The following is a 22,000-nucleotide window of genomic DNA, read 5'->3' as shown; positions in this document are numbered from 1 at the left end:
AGTCAATGGCAGATGTCCCTTTTACAACTGGAAGATGTTATTTGCCTTCATGATTTTCAAGGGTTTCTGGCTGACTTTGGTTGAAAATCCCCAAAAATTTAGGTTTTCTGGAAAAAAGTCAGCGAAGTTTCGTCTGGCGGGGATTTTAGTGGCGCAGGCGAAAAAGGGTAGCGGGAAAAACCTCCAAGCCCGAACCCACGGCCTTACTATGCGCTACACTAAAAATAGAAACTGCACACGGGACTGCCTTTTGCCTATCGGGTCCGGCAACCTGTCAGCAAAATTTAAAGAAACAGTGCACAATTACACTAAAGCACAAAAACACAAAATATAGCCTGGATTTAGGGCGGAGCCCCACGTTGGGCACCAGAATGTAACGCTTTCTTGGGCTATTCAGCACAAATATAGTTAAGGGTGTCCAGCTAGGAAGTGACAATGGGTTACATTGTGAATCTACACCCAGCGCAAAGCCTTCGCCAAATGGAAGCTTCCCCTTTAAGATGTTGTAAAACTACAACCCACAGGCTAGTTAGTGTAAAAGTAGATAAGTTGGACGCAAGGAGGTTCTTGGATAGTAAAACAGGTGAACAGGTTTATAATGCCAAATGCAAATGACCTCAGGTTTACTCACAATACTTGTAGGATACAGCAGATGGAACCACAGTGGACAGAGTGGCCCACACAGTCAGATCAGAGCATAAAATATCAGCAGACAGGGGTAATAGCTTCTCCTTTAACCAACGTTGCCAGTGAGGGGATCGGGATCAATCAGGTAGGGTACAGGCAGTCCTTTGCTAACCTAGATGCCTGTCAACTGAGTTCCCTGCTCTAAAGGCAAACAGGCCTTGTGGGAGCTACTCCCTTCTACAAATCCTTGTTGGAGCGACAACTGCTCTTACTGTTAAACCTCTCTGTCTCACTCTCCTAGAGAGTCTATTACAGGAGCTTACTATGCTAGCTGTTCCTCATTCACGGGTTGCCTGGTCCTGACTTAGATCTCCAAAGGTACAGGTCCCTTTGGGGTAAATGGCTTTACTGGGCCTATGGTCATCCCAGGCTCAATGGGAAGCACAGGATCAGGAGCCACAGAGGAAGAGGCCACTCCCTAAACAACACTATATAGCAGTGTGGCAGGGGCGTGTCATTACACTGTTTGTCCAATAGATGAGGTGGTTACACTTAAACTGTTGCAAGGGCTTGTGCCCAATAACAAAGGATAAGAGAACTACAAGGAAAGGTATGGGATTAACTCTATAGGGAATGTAGATCCTATAGGTCCCTACAGTACAATTTTCATTCAATTTTTTTAGGAAATTTAGGAAAATAAATAGCCCCCTATTACTGTACAATAAACGTTACCTATCAGTCATGTTTTATAATTTTTTGCTGATACGTCTGCTGTTGTAAGTTCCTAAACCTGACTGTTTTGCAAACCTGATTGTCCCTTCTCAATCTGTTAGAGTTTCTAATGCTAACAGACTACTCTGCACAAATATGGCAGTCTCTTCTTTGAGGAACATGGGAAATCAGATAGGTAAAAGCATTGTGCAAATACTTTTATGGCAAAATAGCACGCAAAGACAATGTTATAATAGATTTAAGGTTTAATTTCTGATGTTGGTATCTCTTTAATACCTCCTATTTGGGCCTGTAACTTACCCTCCCACTTAGATTGTAAGTTCTACAGGACAGGGACCTCTGTCCTCTTGTTCTTTGACACTGAGCTATTCATCTTTACTGTATCTGTACTTTTTATTATTGTAATTACATCCTGTTTGATCTATTAATTTATTGTTGTGCTGTACAGCAATGCATGCATTTGGGTTGCCACCTTTTCTTTCTAAGGACTACCGGCAGGCTGGCAATGCAGTGATGTCACTGGGCAGTGCTGCTTATGTAGGGGGGATGTCTGCTGACATCATGGGTGGGGCTATAATGTGGCAATTGCCAATTGGTTGATCACCATGTCAATCAGTGGTAGTCCTATTCAGATTTCCTAATTTGAAAAGCCAGGCAGGCAGTTTTGACTGAAATCCGTCTGTCAGGGTCAAAACCAGACAGTTAGCAAACCTAGCATACATAAGTAGGCACTATATACGTAAGTTATAATATACATACATACAATGCAAATACAGATGCTTCTAGAAATTGTTACTGTACTAGCATACCTGTTTCTCTGTGATATTTTAAAAATATTTTGGAAACCATGGAAAAATTATAAAAGTAATAAATGATTTGTTAATTTTACATGAACATCCTTATCACATGTGAACAAATAGTTGTCAATGCTATCTTAAAGCCAAATGTGCCAATACATACATAACTACATACTTAATTACCAGCTGATTACAACTACAGAACCTTATAAATAGAACATTGAAGAATATTGATCAGGCACATAATAGGTAAAGTGGTGGTATCTATTATTGACAATTATCCAAGACAGGTTTAGCTACTGTAAAGCCTACAACCTTGAATGGACAATTTCACCTTTTACTACAAGGCATTATTGAAGCAAAGCAAAAGAGATGTGCTGCTGATTAAATCCCATTATTGTTTCACACAGAGTATCAGCAAACTGTTATTCTTCAAATCTGTCACAGACAAATGGGTTCTTCTTTCAGACATATCCCATGCCAAGGGCTTCAATATTGCATTAGTTTTCAATAATAAAAATCATCTTTTCAAAGGGTCAGTGATCTTTATAATGTCCAACAATTCTGCATACAATAACAAAGCATAATACATTAAACCTTAATTTCAATAAAAGTGTAAAAATAAACCAGACACTTGAAGGCCTATCTATCAAAATTTGAATATATGTAATGTTAGGGTTTTTCTGAACTTCCAAAAATTATTATTTAAAAAAAAAAAATACAAATATTTGCAAATGATTTAAACTGTGAAAAATAACAAGAATACCTTGAATTTGTACTCTATTTCTTATGTTCAGTAAGTCAAAAATTTTAAAAAACTTGCATTGAAAAAAGGCTTTAAAGTCTCGTTGACTTTAACATGAACTCGCAACTTTTAGTAGCTGAAATTTTACATTCAAATTTTTCTTGCATAGTACATTCATGTTTTGAAAGCATAACTGGAATTTAGGAGTTTTATCACAAAAAAAGCTAAAATTTGAATGTTGATAAATCACCCACTAGAATTACAGTGAAACTTTGATTCACCGTGATTTTAAGTTTTCCAAAACATTTTACATTTTTTATTAGGGATGGGCAAATTTTTTCCCCTTGTTTCGCCGCAAAAATGATGCCCATAGACTTGTATGGCACACAAGAATGAAGCGCTCACCTCTGTCTCTTTTCCCTTGAGGACCAGGTGCTTAGCAGTCAATTTCCCACTCTGCCATGGGTATCAATCATATAAAATATCCAACAGACCGCAGCACACTGAAACGTTGTTTCTGTGAAACTTTTGTGATTTATTGGCTCAGTAGACAAAAAATGCAACGTTTCGAGTCTCACAGGACCCTTTATCAAGCATGTAGTTACATTCATTACTCTGTGTTAAATAGTGAACAAAGAGGGCGGGGAAAGGTCAGGGGAAGTGGTGGGTGGGAACATAAATTACAATAAATCACATTTTTGATACATATGGTGTATAACAATCAGATTATCAGTAACCATTGTGTTCAGTGCCCATATTCATGAGTAACATAAGTAAGTGCATCAAACTGATGTCATATAGAAAAATATATATTATTTGTGCTAAAAATTTCAATTAATTAAAAAAACTAAAAAAAACGAAAAATAAAAAAATGTATTTATTTATTTAAAAAAAATTTTTTGAAAAAAATTTTTTTGTTTGTTCATTCCGCTGGAATGCCAGCAGTCAATCCCTTGTTAAACATAATCCTGTGTGCATAATCTCGTATTCATCAATTTAACAATTGGAAAATCTGAGACGCTTGTGTTACCTTTCTTGCAACATTCTATTCCATGACTTCTTTTGCATAAGGTAATGATAGCACTCAGAATTATCCGATTCCCAAACCATTCTTATTACCCTTTAGAAAAAAGAAAATTTTTTTAGTTTTCAAGGAGTAATAAGTGTAAACTTCAACAGTCTACTAACCTACTGATTAATAAATAAAGCAGGAGTGTAATCTCTATTCAATCCTCTAGGCCATATTGTGTCGAGCCTGTGAATCCACTGCATCTCCAGTTTGTGTAGCAGCATTAGTCTGTCCCCCCCTCTTCTAGGTGGTTCAGCAGAGTCAATTATTTGAAATTTGAGTTGACTTATTGAGTGTTTTGCTTCCTGAAAATGCGCAGGTACAGGTAATGTCGTTAGTCCCTTACGGATAGTGGATTTGTGTTTCGATATTCTGTCTTTGATTTTTTGGGTCGTTTCACCCACATATAAAAGTCCACATGGACATTTCAATAGATAGATAACATAAGTGGACTCACAGGTGTAATATTGCCTGATGGCGTATTTCTTGCCCGAGTGCAGATGAAAAAATGTGTCCCCTTTAATGACTGAGTTACACGGTGTGCAGCTCAGACACGGGAATGTCCCGAATTTTGGCTTCTGTAAAAAACGAGTGTTTGATAGTTTATTGCTACCCACATCTGCTCTTATGAGTCTATCCTTAAAGTTTTTTGCTCTTTTATACGCTAACATTGGTGGTGACTGAAAATCAGGCACATCTGGTAGGCATGATTGTAATATATGCCAATGTTTGCGTATAATCTGCCCAATATGTTTGCTAGCCGTACTGAAGTTGCTCAGAAAGGCCAACCTATCTTTTTGTTTATCTCTTGTTTCTCCTTTTATTAGCGCTTCTCTGCTTTTTTGTTGTAGTTTGTCTAGACTGGTACTTAAAACCTTTTTGCTGTACCCTCTTTTTGTGAATCTATTTGACATATCCCTCAATTGTGCCTCGCATTCTAAGAGGTCACTGGTGATACGTTTTACCCTCACGAATTGTGACAGTGGAAGTGAGCATTTTAATGGTTCTGGGTGAAAGCTAGCAAAATGTAAAAGGTTATTTCTATCTGTGGATTTCCTGTAAAGGCTAGTTTTCAATTTATCACCCTCCCTCGTGATTAGCACGTCCAAAAAACTTAGGGATAATTTATCTGAGATTACAGTAAATTTCAGGGTATCCTCCATCTGATTGAGAAATTGATGGAACAGATCTAGGCTCTCACTGGTGCCTTGCCAGATTAACAGCAAGTCGTCGATATATCTTAGATATAAACGACAATGCGATTTAAAGAGGTGGTTGTTGTAAACAAGGGTGTCTTCCAAAAGGGCCATGTAAAGATTCGCATATGTGGGGGCCACATTACTGCCCATAGCCGTACCCCTCAATTGCATGTAGAACGTGTCCCCAAACAAAAAATAGTTCTGGTGCAACACAACCTCTAATAATGAGAGAAAGACAAAACTACTTTCATTACGCAAGCCAACCCTTTTAAGCGATAACTGTGAGTGGCCCAATCCCCCATTGCTGTATACAGTGTCAGGAAATGCAGGTATCTTTGAAAAATGTCTCTTCAACCTCAAGTTGCGGAAAAATCTCTGTAGGTCTATATCTAAAGAAAATGTGTCACATACACTAGTGGGGCTAAAGGAAAGACCCTTTTGAAGCACTTGTATTTGTAAAGGAGTCAGTACAATGTCAGAAATGTTGTATACTAACGTTTCGCTTGGGTCCTCCATGCTGAGCATTGCAGTTGCTGCCTTCTCTCTGCTGCTTGATTCTGTTCCTTGGTATAGCCCCGGTTCTTGTTCCAATCGGTTCCGCTTCTTTTTGCCCCTCGGTATCCGTTGCCGGAGTCGGGAGGGCTGTATCCTAAAAAAGAAGACGCTGAGCTGGCTGATGTAGTATCCCCTTCGTGAAGATCAGTTGCGCGCCACTGTGGTTCTTTTTTTGCTGGTGCACGGCGCTGCTGTGCCTCTCCTTGCCGGTCATGTAGGAAGTCTCCTTGCCGGTCACGTGGGGCGTCCCAACGTGCGCTACGTTGCGTTCCAGCACTCGCTCCAGTCTGGCTCCACTGATAGACGCTGCCGGCACGATAGTCCTCTGCGTCCCTTTGAAACTTTGATCTCTTTCTATCCTCAATGATCCTCCGATGCTTTAGGACTGCTTCCTCCGTACGGGTAAAGATTTCTTTCCACTCCTCTGGGCGTGCTGTCTGTTTTAATTGTTGTTCCAATTCTGAAATACGTTCTTTAACTTTGGGTATTGCTTTCTGCATGCATTCAATGTTCAAAAGTAGAATATCGAATGAGCATTTGTTAATAATCTGCTCATAACGTTTGACAAAGTCTATATCATCAGAGAAAATGGTGGGCCTTAAATTAACCCTCAAACCTCGCAGTATGCGTTGTGCCTTGTAGTATTCCTTTAAGGTGATGGAGTGAAGGTCAAGACCGGTTAATCTCGTTTTCTCTTTCTCCAACTCTCGGGCTAAATTGTTGCCTGACGGTTCAGTCAAAAATGAGATGTTGCTGTGTTCTAGGCCTAGAATATGGATTGTGTAGGCAAAAACAGTAGGCTCTTGTGAATTAGAGCCTGTTTCACAGAAACAACGTGTCAGTGTGCTGCGGTCTGTTGGATATTGTATATGATGGATACCCATGGCAGAGTGGGAAATTGACTGCTAAGCACCTGGTCCTCAAGGGAAAAGAGACGGAGGTGAGCGCTTCATTCTTGTGTGGAATATTTGTCCTGCCAGGAGCTGCTCCCGCTGTGAACAGAAGATTGAGTAAATGTCTCAAACAGGCTCTAATTCACAAGAACCTACTGTTTTTGCCTACACAGAGGCGGATGCAATCCATATTCTAGGCCTAAAACACAGCAACATCTCATTTTTGACTGAACCGTCAGGCAACAATTTAGCCCGAGAGTTGGAGAAAGAGAAAAGGAGATTAACCGGTCTTGACCTTCACTCCATCACCTTAAAGGAATACTACAAGGCACAACGCATAACGCGAGGTTTGAGGGTTAATTTAAGGCCCACCATTTTCTCTGATGATATAGACTTTGTCAAACGTTATGAGCAGATTATTAACAAATGCTCGTTCGATATTCTACTTTTGAACATTGAATGCATGCAGAAAGCATGCATTCAATTTCAGAATTGGAACAACAATTAAAACAGACAGCACGCCCAGTGGAGTGGAAAGAAATCTTTACCCGTACGGAGGAAGCAGTCCTAAAGCATCGGAGGATCGTTGAGGAGAGAAAGAGATCCAAGTTTCAAAGGGACGCAGAGGACTATTGTGCCGGCAGCGTCTATCAGTGGAGCCAGACTGGAGCGAGTGCTGGAATGCAACGTAGCGCACGTTGGGACGCCCCACGTGACCGGCAAGGAGACTTCCTACGTGACCAGCAAGGAGAGGCACAGCAGCGCCGGGCACCAGCAAGATAAGAACCACAGTGGCGCGCAACTGATCCTCACGAAGGGGATACTACATCAGACAGCTCAGCGTCTTCTTTTTTAGGATACAGCCCTCCCGACTCCGGCAACGGATACCGAGGGGCAAAAAGAAGCGGAACCGATTGGAACAAGAACCGGGGCTATACCAAGGAACAGAATCAAGCAGCAGAGAGAAGGCAGCAACCGCAACGCTCAGCATGGAGGACCCAAGCGAAACGTTAGTATACAACATTTCTGACATTGTACTGACTCCTTTACAAATACAAGTGCTTCAAAAGGGTCTTTCCTTTAGCCCCACTAGTGTATGTGACACATTTTCTTTAGATATAGACCTACAGAGATTTTTCCGCAACTTGAGGTTGAAGAGACATTTTTCAAAGATACCTGAATTTCCTGACACTGTATACAGCAATACTGGGCCACTCAGAGTTATCGCTTAAAAGGGTTGGCTTGCGTAATAAAAGTAGTTTTGTACCCCCCTCTACGGATAATGTGGTTGAAGCCTATATAAAATTGGTTAACAATGATGTGGAGAAATTAAAACAACGGGTTAAACGCAATCCAATGTTGGGGGTTAAATCAAATCTTTCCTATAAGGAACGCAAATGTCTGCAGGAATTAAAAGATAATGAGAATCTCATATTTAAACCTGCTGACAAGGGAGGGGCCTTGGTGGTGATGAAAAGGGAACTTTACATGGATGAGATAATGTCACAATTATCAGATTCAAATGTATACAAAAAAATTGAATCAGATCTCTTAACATCCATTCAGCAATGCATTATGAATATAGTCCTGGCAGCTGTGGAGAACGGTACTATTGGGGAAGATGTTAAAACCTATCTCATTAGGGAGAAACCCATTACACCGGTTTTTTATACTTTACCAAAAATTCATAAGAATCTCCACAATCCACCAGGCCGCCCAATTGTAGCGGGCACAGATTCATTTCTGTCTCCCTTGGCAATCTATCTTGAAAAGGTATTACAGCCTCTTGTTCAGAATACTAAATCATATGTTAAGGATAGAACCCATTTACTTGAATTACTTGAGGAAGTTGTATTACCTGAACAAGAAATTTTGCTTGTCAGTTTTGATGTTAGCAGTCTGTACACGTCTATCACACATGATGCTGGTCTTAATGCTATTAAGTTTCACTTAAATGTTACGGAATACACTGCTGAACAAAAGTCTCTCTTTCTCTCATTATTAGAGGTTGTGTTGCACCAGAACTATTTTCTGTTTGGGGACACGTTCTACATGCAATTGAGGGGTACGGCTATGGGCAGTAATGTGGCCCCCACATATGCGAATCTTTACATGGCCTTTTTGGAAGACACCCTTGTTTACAACAACCACCTCTTTAAATGGCATTGTCGTTTATATCTAAGATATATCGACGACTTGCTGTTAATCTGGCAAGGCACCAGTGAGAGCCTAGATCTGTTCCATCAATTTCTCAATCAGATGGAGGATACCCTAAAATTTACTGTAATCTCAGATAAATTATCCCTAAGTTTTTTGGACGTGCTAATCACGAGGGAGGGTGATAAATTGAAAACTAGCCTTTACAGGAAATCCACAGATAGAAATAACCTTTTACATTTTGCTAGCTTTCACCCAGAACCATTTGTTATTATAAAATATATCTGGAACGGTCTAAATCCTAAAACGGACGAATGGCTAGTGTCAGAGGGTTGATATTTGTCACCCCCACCCTCTATGACGCCATAACGCTATAGGGCCCAAGGCAGGATGGACTATAAGGGCTAATGGTCTACTGTGGACAATGGTCACTCATATAGCTTATACTAGGCCATACAAACAAAAGATCATCACTCTGTTACTTAAATTCCAGAGTGTCAACATAACGCCAGCCTGTCTGATGGGGCCCCTTTTAGCTGAAGTGCTGCTCAAATTACTGGAAATACCACAATGGCCTTGGTTAGCCAATAGCTGATTGCGAGGTTGTGGACCGTTGGAGCTAGGCACAGTATGTTACAACATTCTTTTCATAACATGTAAGACTAAGTAAATCATTTAGACATTAATTGTACAAGGAGGAGTCAGACTATGTATGGTATTTCCGTGAACCCTTTTGTCACAATTACTGTAAATGCCTTCTGAAAGCTATATAACGCCTGGACCAAGAGGTGTGTCTTTGATAAGTCCTTGGCTGACATTCTGTGTGTTACTCCAACAGCTTACCCAGACAAAACTGTTATGTTGTATTCTGTATGAATAAATTGCCTGACTATTACTAAAGGTTTTCCTTTACTGAGTTTTGTCTTACACGAGGTCAAAATGGTACCACTTAAAATACCATCACATTAAAATGCTCACTTCCACTGTCACAATTCGTGAGGGTAAAACGTATCACCAGTGACCCCTTAGAATGCGAGGCACAATTGAGGGATATGTCAAATAGATTCACAAAAAGAGGGTACAGCAAAAAGGTTTTAAGTACCAGTCTAGACAAAGTACAACAAAAAAGCAGAGAAGCGCTAATAAAAGGAGAAACAAGAGATAAACAAAAAGATAGGTTGGCCTTTCTGAGCAACTTCAGTACGGCTAGCAAACATATTGGGCAGATTATACACAAACATTGGCATATATTACAATCATGCCTACCAGATGTGCCTGATTTTCAGTCACCACCAATGTTAGCGTATAAAAGAGCAAAAAACTTTAAGGATAGACTCATAAGAGCAGATGTGGGTAGCAATAAATGATCAAACACTCGTTTTTTACAGAAGCCAAAATTCGGGACATTCCCGTGTCTGAGCTGCACACAGTGTAACTCAGTCATTAAAGGGGACACATTTTTTCATCCGCACTCGGGAAGAAATACGCCATCAGGCAATATTACACCTGTGAGTCCACTTATGTTATCTATCTATTGAAATGTCTGTGTGGACTTTTATATGTGGGTGAAACGACCCAAAAAATCAAAGACAGAATATCGAAACAAATCCACTATCCGTAAGGGACTAACGACATTACCTGTACCTGCGCATTTTCAGGAAGCAAAACACTCAATAAGTCAACTCAAATTTCAAATAATTGACTCTGCTGAACCACCTAGAAGAGGGGGGGACAGACTGATGTTGCTACACAAAGTGGAGATGCAGTGGATTCACAGGCTCGACACAATATGGCCTAGAGGATTGAATAGAGATTACACGCCTGCTTTATTTATTAATCAGTAGGTTAGTAGACTGTTGAAGTTTACACTTATTACTCCTTGAAAACTAACAATTTTTTCTTTTTTCTAAAGGGTAATAAGAATGGTTTGGGAATCGGATAATTCTGAGTGCTATCATTACCTTATGCAAAAGAAGTCATGGAATAGAATGTTGCAAGAAAGGTAACACAAGCGTCTCAGATTTTCCAATTGTTAAATTGATGAATACGAGATTATGTACACAGGATTTTTTGTCTACTGAGCCAATAAATCACAAAAGTTTCACAGAAACAATGTGTCAGTGTGCTGCGGTCTGTTGGATATTGCATAGACTTGTATGGCGGCGTGCGTCAAAAAAAAAAAAAAAAGATGCGCGTCAAAAAAAGTCTCTCCCTGCTACCTCATAGCTCTGGGCTCATATTACAGCAGGGAGGGAGGGGTGAGAAGGGAGGGGGTGAGAGGATCAAACTGAGCATGCTCAAGCCCATGGAGGTTTAGGGTGAAAGAGGAAAGTCTCATACAGAAGCCTGTGTGTACACAATAGAAGGAAAGGAATGTGGTCACAGGGCAGCATTAGTTTGAGTGCTTATTGTTGTTGTTACATAGACCTTTCTGATAAAGCTTACTTAGTTTTAACCTTTCCTTCTCCTTTAAATTACTTTTCCTCTCTAGCAGATTGTATAAAAATGAACTATACAATACAGAAATATTTCTATTTCACTATATTGCAAATTCAGTAACTTTGCGAAAAGCTGCTCTCTGCACACATTAGTTTGCCATATAGTATAAGTGCGGTTAAGCAGTTTAAACTTTAAGTGACCAGGTTATATACGAGGCAATTTTTTTAAATGAAATGGCATGATCTTGGTTCTTGGCTGTAGGACACTTATAATGGAAAATTCTGTATAGTGATTTATCTGCACTGAATCACTTGTGGCTTAAACCATCATTTTTGAGTGGGATGGATGTGTACATACATAGCTGTTGGCTGGAGTATAATAAATGTTCCAAAGTTTGTACCAGGTCTAGTAACCCATAGCATCCAAGTATTACATATCCTTTTCTCATTAAATTGGAATTCAAAATGTAAATCATAAAAAGTTTATAAATAAGATAAAAGTTTCTCTCTATAGATAGATAAATGATATAAGAGAAATGCATATAGTAGGGCAGCTATAAAATGCCCCTGCATATGGTAGGTGTTCAGCGTTAACATAAAAATATCATTAATAAAATACAAAGTAAAAATAGGTATTCTTCTAAATCTCCCATCAGTCTAACAATAGACCTTTCAAAGCATTTGGTAGCAAGAATAAAAAAACATATAGGTAGCAGACTCACACAAACCAACTGTGATGAACATCAAACAATAATAACAAAATATTTTACATGCATAGTAAGATAGTAAGTTAAGTTGAAAAAAGACACACGTCCATCAAGTTAAATCTTTTAACTCTATTTTCATCTGTCTAACTGCTAGTTGATCTAGTAGAAGGCAAAATACACCATCTGAAGCCTCTCCAATTTGCCTTAGAGGGAAAAATATATTCCTGACAAAGTGGCAATCAGACTAGTCCCTGGGTACTATGAGCTATCTTCCATAACCTTCTAGTCCCTCACTTGCTAAAAAGCAATCCAACACCCTCTTAAAGTTATCTAATGTATCAGCCTGTATGATTGATTCAGGGAGAGAATTATACATCCTCTGTAAAAAAAAAAAAAACCCTTCCAAATATTTAGGCATAACAGATTTCAACTTACTTTTTAAAAAATGAAATGTTAGCCATAGTTGAAAAGGAAACAGGTGATTCATTTACCATATTGCGTTTTTAACAGAGAGCAAGAATATCATTTGCATGATTTGTGTAGACAAGAGCAAAGAAATTCATGCTGTGAAATTATTTGGTGAAATAAAAGTCCATTTAACCTTATATTAGTGGTAATTCTGCAAGACCTTAGCATAACATGAATAATAAAAAGGACACTTTGTCCAGCCATGCCCACTTACAACCAAACACGTCCTTGTCCAATTAAATATTCAGCTCAGATTCCAGTCAGTGCAGCCAAAACAGGCACCATCAGTAAGTCTGCCTTAAATCAATGCCCTCCAAATCAGGTTGTAAAACAGTGTTTAAGTGGGTATGCCCATTGGTTCTTGCCATGCTATCACAAAAAAACTAGGAAAGGGTGTCCCCATTTAATATGCCTATACAACATGTGTAACAATTACAGTATATATTGACCAGAAGCTGCATAAGATCGTAATTATTAGTATTTATTACTGTACTTTGTACTTTTTTGTATTTATTATTGTAATGACCCCCCTGTTTGTTCTATTAATTTATTGTTCTGCTGTACAGTGCTTCGCTCTCAAGTAGCTCTATATAAATAAAATTATACTGTAGATACAACTCATGGTAGACCCTGGCTAACTTTACTCAGAGTAGCCCAGGAATGCTAGTCTCAGAACCCCTGCCCTATGACATGAATAAATGAATATGGCAGGGCATTTCATTATTCACATTTTATTTATTATTTAAGCAGCTGGTCCTTATTTAATTAGGCATATGGCAACATTGTTATCTTAGTCAGTAAGACCTTGTGCAAGTTATATAATTTCTAAAAATAAAGGAAGAAATAGATTAGCTATGAATAAATGTTACAATATATGTAACTACAGTATTTATCATCTATACACACATATTTTCACATGTCCTTCAAACCCCAGTTCTTACTTTATTGCACCATAAAACAACTGAAACTAAACAATAATTTGAAGGCAGCGTTAGCTTCCAATTTATATCCAGGCGTAAGTGTACATAGATACTCACAGGGGACCCAAAGCACTGAAGTTAGCTTTATGATGCATTATAAATACGAGGCAAGTTCCAAGGAACAGACTGAATCAGTAAATGCAGCTAGAACAGTTTTGTTGTAAATAAAATGTAAGACTTTTATAATCCAGCCAACAAATGTAATCAAGGGGCAAATGTGCTACTTGAAATAAACTGAGGGTTATCTCAAGGAGGATAAATATTGTTTATAAGGATCAAAAAAATAATAAGAGGAAGAATAGCATAAAGAACCATAGCTACAGACACTTTAACAGCATGAAAAGCTTTTCCTAATTTCAGGTTACAGCTTTTACTACATGTTTCTGCTTATGAGCAGAGAATCATAGTAGTTAGTCTAGCAAAATGGAAAATCTTGCCTGGCTTAATACCTAGCGATTTAAAGGACCAGTAAAATAAAAAAAATTTTAAAAAAAAAAATGTTTTTTTTTTACGAATAAAAAACACCAAGACAGTTTTAACTTTTAAATTGCAAAGCTTTTATTAAGAAATTACTTAGCGATTCTCTGCATGTGCTCCTTTTCAGAAACTGCGACAGGGCAACGATCCATTGTGTGGTGCTTGATTTCTCCTCCCTGCCTTCTATAGGAAATAGCCAGGGAGGAGAAATCAAGCGCCACACGATGGATCGTCGCCCTGACGCCGTTTCTGAGGAGGAGTCATTCCTCTGCTGAGAAGTTTATGTAGGAGAGACTCATAAAATGTAGTAAATAGATCCCAATAGAAATGGAAATAGAGTTGATGTTATTCCATAATGAGTAGTTCATATAAAATAAATAGTTCCATTAATTAATTTACTTATTTAAAAAATTATATACATTTTTTGCAGGAGATGCGTAAATTGCATACATTTAGGGAGCTGATGATCTTGCTATGGAGCCCAATAATTAGTCAATAGTAGTTCATATAATTAGTCAGAATTATTAATAAATGAATGTGCTAATATGGCAGTCAGTTTGTTGGGGGCAATGCAATTTACCTCATGTTTTTTTAATTCATTGTTGGTCAGTGGAATTTGACCCTGCCTGCATTTGATACACAAGTTACCTAAGCTTCTATGTTAAGCAATAAATCCAGCAGCACTCCGATATGTGATTCAATTGTTTATTCGTGCCATTAGCAAAGCGCCGTTTGGGCTATTCCAACCCTTGATCAAGTTTGATAAAGGGCTGGAATAGCCCGAAATGTCGCTTTGCTAATGGCACGAATAAACAATTGAATCACATATCGGAGTGCTGCTGGATTTATTGCTTTACTGTGGATATATTCCTTGGCTGAGAGGAACACAGCTGTGCACCCGACGCTTCAAAAGGCGATTCAGTGTAAGTGTGGCACCTTTACTGATTTGACTAAGCTTCTATGTTAGTTCCATTAAGTTCCTAGTAAAGTCAGGGCTGTTTTTGTAGAACTTAACCAAATTGTGAAATTTTATCTTAAATTTATATGTAACACCCAATTTGTGTAACTTTTGCAATGTGCCCAAACCCCATTGAAAAATGTATTTCTCCGGGCCCAGCACAACATTACCCCCTCTTTCCCCCTGATGTGGCCCTGAGTATGGCAACATAGGGCCCCACCCTGCAAACTTAGAATGTAAATCAACATATCTTTGCTTTTGCAAATTTTCCATTGGCATTCCTATTAAAGTGAACAGGACACACACAACAGCAAAAAAAAGTAGCATTTCTCTAACGAAGGCTGAGACATTTACACCGCCAACTTCTGTTAGATCTCCATTGATTAAGATACACTCATGTAGCAGTATGCCTTGAATGACACCAGCCAGTTAGAACACAGGAGAAAAATATCTCGTATAGGTAAATCTAAAACAACTGGACTTGCTGAGTAATCATAGAAGACATTTCACTACTCATTCGAGCAGCTTCTTCAGTGCAACTGACTGGTATGGGAAGTTCTCCGCATATAAACTGTTCCACTAATCCAAGCACAATGACACATTGTAACTCTTCAAAGTGGTGACATCTGAAGAGTTCCAATGTACCATTGTGATTGGATTAGTGGAAGAGTTTAGAGTCCAGTTGTTTTAGATTTACCTATACTAGTTATAGCATGACCTGGATGAATGAAAATCTTCATAGTCACAGGAGAAAAATGATTTCCATAAAGAAGTTCATTATCTCAATCAAATATTAGAACAGTCCCATGTAACTTTTCAAATTAAAATGCCTTTATTGCATTTTTTGTGGTATTACAGCTTTACAGCATCTCTGAACCCCTTCTTTGTGTTGTAGAGTTTCAGAACGATTTTATTGTAAAGAAAATTGCGTGCAATTTTTCTTTTAGATGTCCTATAAGACAAGATAAGTTTTAAAAATGTGTATAGCCTTAGGAAAGGAGGATTTTGTAATCCAACCAAGAGATTCAATCAAAACCATTCTTACAGCTTGTATTAAAAGAGACACTAAAAAATGTGCTCTTTGAACCGAGCCAAAGGGTAATATAAGGAGGACAAGCTTTCAAAATATGAAATAATACCAAAAATTGTTCTTGTTAAAATGCCAGAGATGTTCCTAAATACTAGTCTGTCTGTTTACCCTCTGAGCAAAATCTGTTTTCCCTCATGGCCTTCCTCGTGTCCCATTAGTTAGGCAATGCTATAGACTATACATGTGCATTTCCATGAGTGAGAAAGAGAGCTTGGGTTTAGTGTTTCTTTCAATAGACTCTTCTCTCCTTAGGTTATGTGGTTGATTCTTTTTTTACATATAAATATATATCACTACCAAGAGCTACCATAGTAATTTTATGCAAGCAGCACAGCACATGCCCTTTCTCTCTGGTGTACCCAATAGGCTTGAAATTATATGAGAGACGTTTTTTATTTGCATGACCCAGAACTAAAATATGTCAATACTGTGCAAGTATCACATCCCAAACTATTCAGATACATGGGAAATGACAATATATTACTGTAAGGTTAGCAAGTATATACAGTATCCTAAGCTCAAAAAGAAATCTAGCCTGGAGTTACTGCAAATTTTCTTATTTGCAAAGAAATGATGTATTTCATTACAATTTGCTTAAAAAACACGCCATTTAGTCTGCATCATACAGCAAAAGTATATACAGTATATTGTACATAGGGAAAACTAAACCCAATTCACATCTATACTGTAAGTTATCATTATACTAATTAATATGACTATTCTAAACTTCCACAACAATCTTCAGATTCTTCTTCTGTACTTCTTCATTGAATTCTACTTGTAATCTAGATGCTATAATGAGGTTGAATGGGCACCTGTTGAAAAAGACTCCCCACTAAAGGTGCAGGCTAAAAGAGACCCCACTCTGGTTGGAGGAAACAACAGTTAGTTTTTTTAAAAGTGTCCTTACTAGCATCTAACTAGCACCAGGCCACCCACACTAGGAGGGAGTTCCTGGTGCAAGCAGCCATATTATATAGTACACATGTGTGTAATGGGCCTCTGACATATGTCAAATGCATGTGCATAATGAGTGATTTGTGGTACTCCCTCATCACATATCCGCCTGCACTAGGAGCACCCTCCTCATGCAGGCAGGCTAGCGTTGGCTATTTAATTTAGCTATTTCAGCTGAAAGGTGGCCTTTAAGCTGAATGTATGAAGAGCATTATGGTGCTATATACGGGTCCCTGAGCCAAAGATGTAGGAAACCTATATCTCAATATTTACAATATTACTTTTAGCTTTGTGGATTCTCCCAAGGAGACAAATGTTACATTTGTTGTTTTTCTTCTACATACTGTGATACAGTAACTGTGTTGCTTGATACCCTGTCTGTTCCATGTTGTATGGAGCTTCAAACATTCTGCATGCAATAACATCATTTAGTACTTGCTTTGCCCCACGCTGTGCACACTATATGCAATATATATAGTGAATAAAGTACCCCCTCTTGTAAATTATAAGGATATTATAAGTTACGGAGCAGTTTCATGACCATAAAAAAACACGAGGTTGAACTCCAGGGTAACTTCTAATATCCTCATATTTTGCAACTGGGGGTACTTTATTTATTATAATACACAAGTTTCAGTGAGTTATGTGACAGAAATGACATCAGAACTCACCGTTTGTAACTGATGACATCGGAACTCACTGTTTATAAGGATATAACTTACAAGATATTCATGGATTGTGTGTGTAGGGAATGTGTAGAATAGCCACCCCTAGTATTTTGTGCAGGCAGTTCCTCCATGTTATGGACACCTAAATGGGTCCTAAAATACAGTTGGGAGGGGTACTGTTGACTCTTGCTGTTGCCCCTAGTGACCAGCAGAGGGCTGGGCTAGAGGATAAAAGGCTCTGAAGGCAGACTTCAGTGTCCATCTTGTGCTGGCTCTAGCCTGTGCAGGAGGCAGAGCTCGAGTTGGAACCTAGACAGGTCAGGTCTAGTAAGAATAGGCTACTCACACTTATAGATCACTCTAGGAGTGATAGTCAGTCAGTTTATTTAGCTGAGCAGTCTGAGGCTCCTACGAGGATTGTAGTGGGATTAAGATCCCAGGGTACTCATTGCCCAGAAGTAGGGACTAAGTGTACAGACCTAGGGTAGATAGATTCCCCTCAGGTTCCACTTAGGGAAAAGGCTGAAAACTGGGTGTACCTCCTCAAAGCTGCATGTATTGTTCCTATCTCTGAGGAGAATCATACTGACCAAAGGTGTTGTGAGTACTGCCTATTCAATGTACTGTATGAACCTGCATTGCTCTGATTTATGTACACTCCACTGAGGATTGTATACTGTGCTCAATAAATCTGTTATTTGGTTAAGTTATAAGAACCACTGGCGCCCAATTCTTTGCACCTTGATTACAGTTACAGTTGCACTACACCCTGCTTCCACCTCGATGCGAAGGCTCACTCCCTAAGGTTTAAGGTCTCATCCGGAGCAAATGTACTAGGAGTGAAGCCCATAGTAGAGTTAGGTGCACTCAATTTACTATAGCGCTACATTTTGGCGCCCAGCACGTGGGGCTCGAGAAGGGTTAAACTGTAACACCGCACTGCAGCCTAGTGTGACAGGCGCTGCAGGTGCGGACTCAATAGGAAAAAGGCCAGGAAAGAGGCGGGAGACTTCTGTGGTTCTTCTCTCCCGCTCAAATATTCTGGCGCAGTCAAATAGTATAATATTGAGCATAAACAGAAAATGTCTATGATACGGCCACATGAGATATTTGCCTGGGCTGCTGCCAAAGGCATTGACCCGAGGCCGGTTTTTGCTGTGGAATATGTGCCCAAGGATTGTAATGTGCAGGTGGTTAACGAGGAGTTAAACCGTTACCCCAAGCTGAAGGGTTTTCAGTTGGTTGCCAAGGAACCTTCTGGAAAACCAGGGCATTCCACATTATTCTATCGGGTTCCAGTGAAGGTAAATTATGGCACGGCCCCCTATGTTATTTGTCCAGTGAGAGTTCACTATCATGGATGCCCAGTTATTTATTCTGATCCTTCGCTATGGTCAGGGGCCCAGGGTACGTGTAGTCATCTCGGAGCAAAGAGAGCCCGAAGTTGGGGGAAGGTGCAGACCAATTGCCCTGTAGTACCGACTGAACCTGAGAGGCCCAGCCATTTCAAATCAGTTACGACAGCCACACTAACCCCTAAGGAGGCATTCGAGTGGGCTACGAGGGAGAATGTTAACCCTCAAGATGCTGTTGTCGTTGATTGGGTACCCATAGAGTACAGTGCTGGGGGCATTAACTGCAAGTGGTTGGAGTTAGGACTTAAAGATTTTCTGCTGGTCGCTAGGAGACTCTCCAGAGAGAATGGGTATTCCAGTCTACTTTATAAGGTGTCCAAGAAACTACGGGACAATTCAGGACTTTGTAGAATTTATCCTGTAGGTCTGTCCTCAGGGGGCTGTCCCCTCATTTACCCGGGTGACCCCTGTGTTAATGCAAGCCTGCCAACTCAGCTTCCCTTAAAGGAAGAGAGTGCTGAAGTTGTGATTGCCTGTACTCCAGGATTGGAGAGTACAGGGTTAACCGAATCCACTGACCGCAAGAACTGCTTGGAAGAATACGGGGTCCCTGTTGCTGAGCTACCGTGTGAGCCTGAGAGTTCGGTAGCGTTATTAAAAGAGAGCACTCCTACAATCGTAGTTCCCCTCTCCTTAGCTGACAATGGAGACCAGGGTTGTGTAGCGAACTTGCCCCAGGAAGAGTCTGGGCCCAGTGCTAATGTGTCTCCATGTTTGAAAGTGGATTCAACTACTACTTTATTAACGACGGAGTTGTGTGCAGTGAATCTGGACAACTCTCCTGCCATAGAAGTGGCCCGTGTTAATGTGATGCCCGAATGTGCCCCTGCTGAGAGTGATCCACCAGGGGGAGTTTCCGAAGAAGTTACTGATGTGGAAATTCGTACTGCGTCACATTCCCCCTCAATACCCTGCTCAGTGAGGGTTAAGTTGGAGAGCGCGCAAAAGAGACAAAGGAGGCATGTCAGACCAAACAGAGGAGGTGCCTCTAGGGTTATGGCGTGGCGTCTCAGTGCAGAAGACAGTACCGCAGCCATTTTGTATCTTGCTTCAACCATGCGAGAGTTAGCGGATGTGAAAGGGCAGATGGCGGAGCCTGTTGCTGAACCGGAGGTTCAAGTGCCTGAAGAAAACACAGTGCCGTGCGCTCCTACCCGGGTGGAGCCCGAATGGCAGTATGTGTACCAGGGTACCTTTACCCCGAGAGAAAAGGGAATGATGATTCCGGCCTGTGGCGTGTGTGATATGGAAGCGCCCAACGCCTTGGAGGACCCGGATGGCGTAAGTTCGCAATGCGAGACCCGCTTATGGATGGGACCATTTAACCGGGCTGATCAACTTCCATTGGTGGAGAAGACACGGGACAAGGTGAGCGGCAAAACTATTCTTGTCTACGAAGAGATAGAGGAGGCCCCGGGGGTGTCAGCGGCTGCGACCCCCGCACCAGAACCTGTCCCAGAGAAGTTCCCAGAACCTGCGCTAGGGTCGGCCTTTGTACCCACACCAGAGGGTGTATTGGATGAGTCACTCAATTCCGAGTGTGCCTCCCCAACCAAAGTGGTTCCGCTTGAGGGAGATGTGGCCGTGACAGCGGCTGCGGTCAGTGAAACAACCCCGTCCGGTTGGACGGCAGATGTGTGCTCCACTACCCCTTCGTTGAAGCCTGAGGGCTTGTGTGATGTTTTGGCGGCCGTGATGCCTACACCATTGGTTGTATCTACAGCAGTGTCGGATGCACCAGGGGGAGAAGTGTGTACCCCTTCTGCTATAGGGGCCCCCGTTTGTTGTGTTCCTGCTACAGAACCGCTACCAGAGGACTGTCTGGAAAGGGTGTGGCATGCGCCTGAAGTTGATGTGGCCTGCAGGCCTGATGCTGTTCCTACTTCAATTCCAGTCATAGGCCATGACGTGGACTGGAGGAAGTTTTCCTTTAACCGATTGGGGTCGATTGCACCCATAGCTCCCTCCATTCGAGACCCTCCAATATTGGAGGATGATGAGGATCTGCTGGATAAGTTGATGTCCTCCAGTGTGAACAGTGCTGATGAATCCATACTGGAAGTTCCTGCACAGATTCTGTGCCAAAGTAAAAGGTCTGTGGTGAGTGAGCCAATCAAATTCGTTTGCCCCAAAGTGATGGTGCCTCAAACTCCTAGTGAGCCAGGAGGGAGCACTCGAGTGGCTGAATTGTACCACTACGAGTGGGGAAAGATATCCCTAGAGAGGGAAAAGAACCTACTTGCTGCTCTTCTTGATGACAATCCCTTAGGACCAGCTCCAGGATGGGAAGAATATGAGGGGGCTCCAGTAGCTGAGCATGGCCCAGGTCCTCCTACAGAAGTGCCTTGTAGTTTCATTACTCCTCCCATTATAGGACCCGAGGAGGAAAAAGATTTTTGGGTGCTGCCAGGTCGGGCAGATCCGAATGTGTTTACTTCTGTCTCCAGAGTGCAGAGAGTAATCAACTTCCATGTCCATAGAAAGTGGGGTTACTTTATGCCCTATGCTCCTCTGTGGGTGTACGAGAAGGTGGCTGCATCCTATGAAAATTGGCTGATCGACGAGATCCTAAGAAAAGATGCACCACAGTTGCCTCACAAACCCTGACAAGGTGAGGCGTGAGCAAGATTGGCAGTACCTGCGCTCTATTGAGAAAGAGTGGTGGTATGGCCGCACCATTCTGCAAAATGCTGTGAAAAGTTGTGGCAAGTACAACCCCACCAAGTACTTTAATTTGGAAGTCTATTTGGGAGATGGCCAATGGGTGGACAAATCCCATCCCAAATATTACATTCCCTATGAAGACACCAAGGCCAGGTTTCTTCACAAGATTTGAGTCTACTGGTGGGTGGTGGTTTGTTTTCCACTGATGATACTCCATGGGAGTTGTTTACAGCTATTGTGAGCTACCTGTTTTCCTGTCCCTCCAAAGTGACTGAACTTTCTTCAGGGAAGGATTTTTTCTTCTTTTGCTCCTTTTGGAGTTAGGTCCAAGGACTGTTTTAGTTAACACCTACATGTTTGTAGGTTCATTCCATTTCCCCTTTACCCTCCTAAGTGCATATACA

The 22,000-nt window shown here is 40.7% G+C and overlaps 1 protein-coding gene across 1 annotated transcript in view; it reads right to left on the bottom strand.

The window, feature by feature from the left end:
- Positions 1–22,000, bottom strand: part of LOC121394230 (solute carrier family 35 member F2-like) — a 225,648-nt gene that overhangs the window by 88,771 nt on the left and 114,877 nt on the right. The gene's annotated exons all lie outside the window — the stretch shown is intronic.

This window comes from Xenopus laevis, chromosome 5S (genome assembly GCF_017654675.1).
Source record: "Xenopus laevis strain J_2021 chromosome 5S, Xenopus_laevis_v10.1, whole genome shotgun sequence".
NCBI classification, from domain to species: Eukaryota; Metazoa; Chordata; class Amphibia; order Anura; family Pipidae; genus Xenopus; species Xenopus laevis.
The sequence above is the reverse complement of the archived record's forward strand: the minus strand, read 5'-3'. Positions and strand labels throughout refer to the sequence as shown.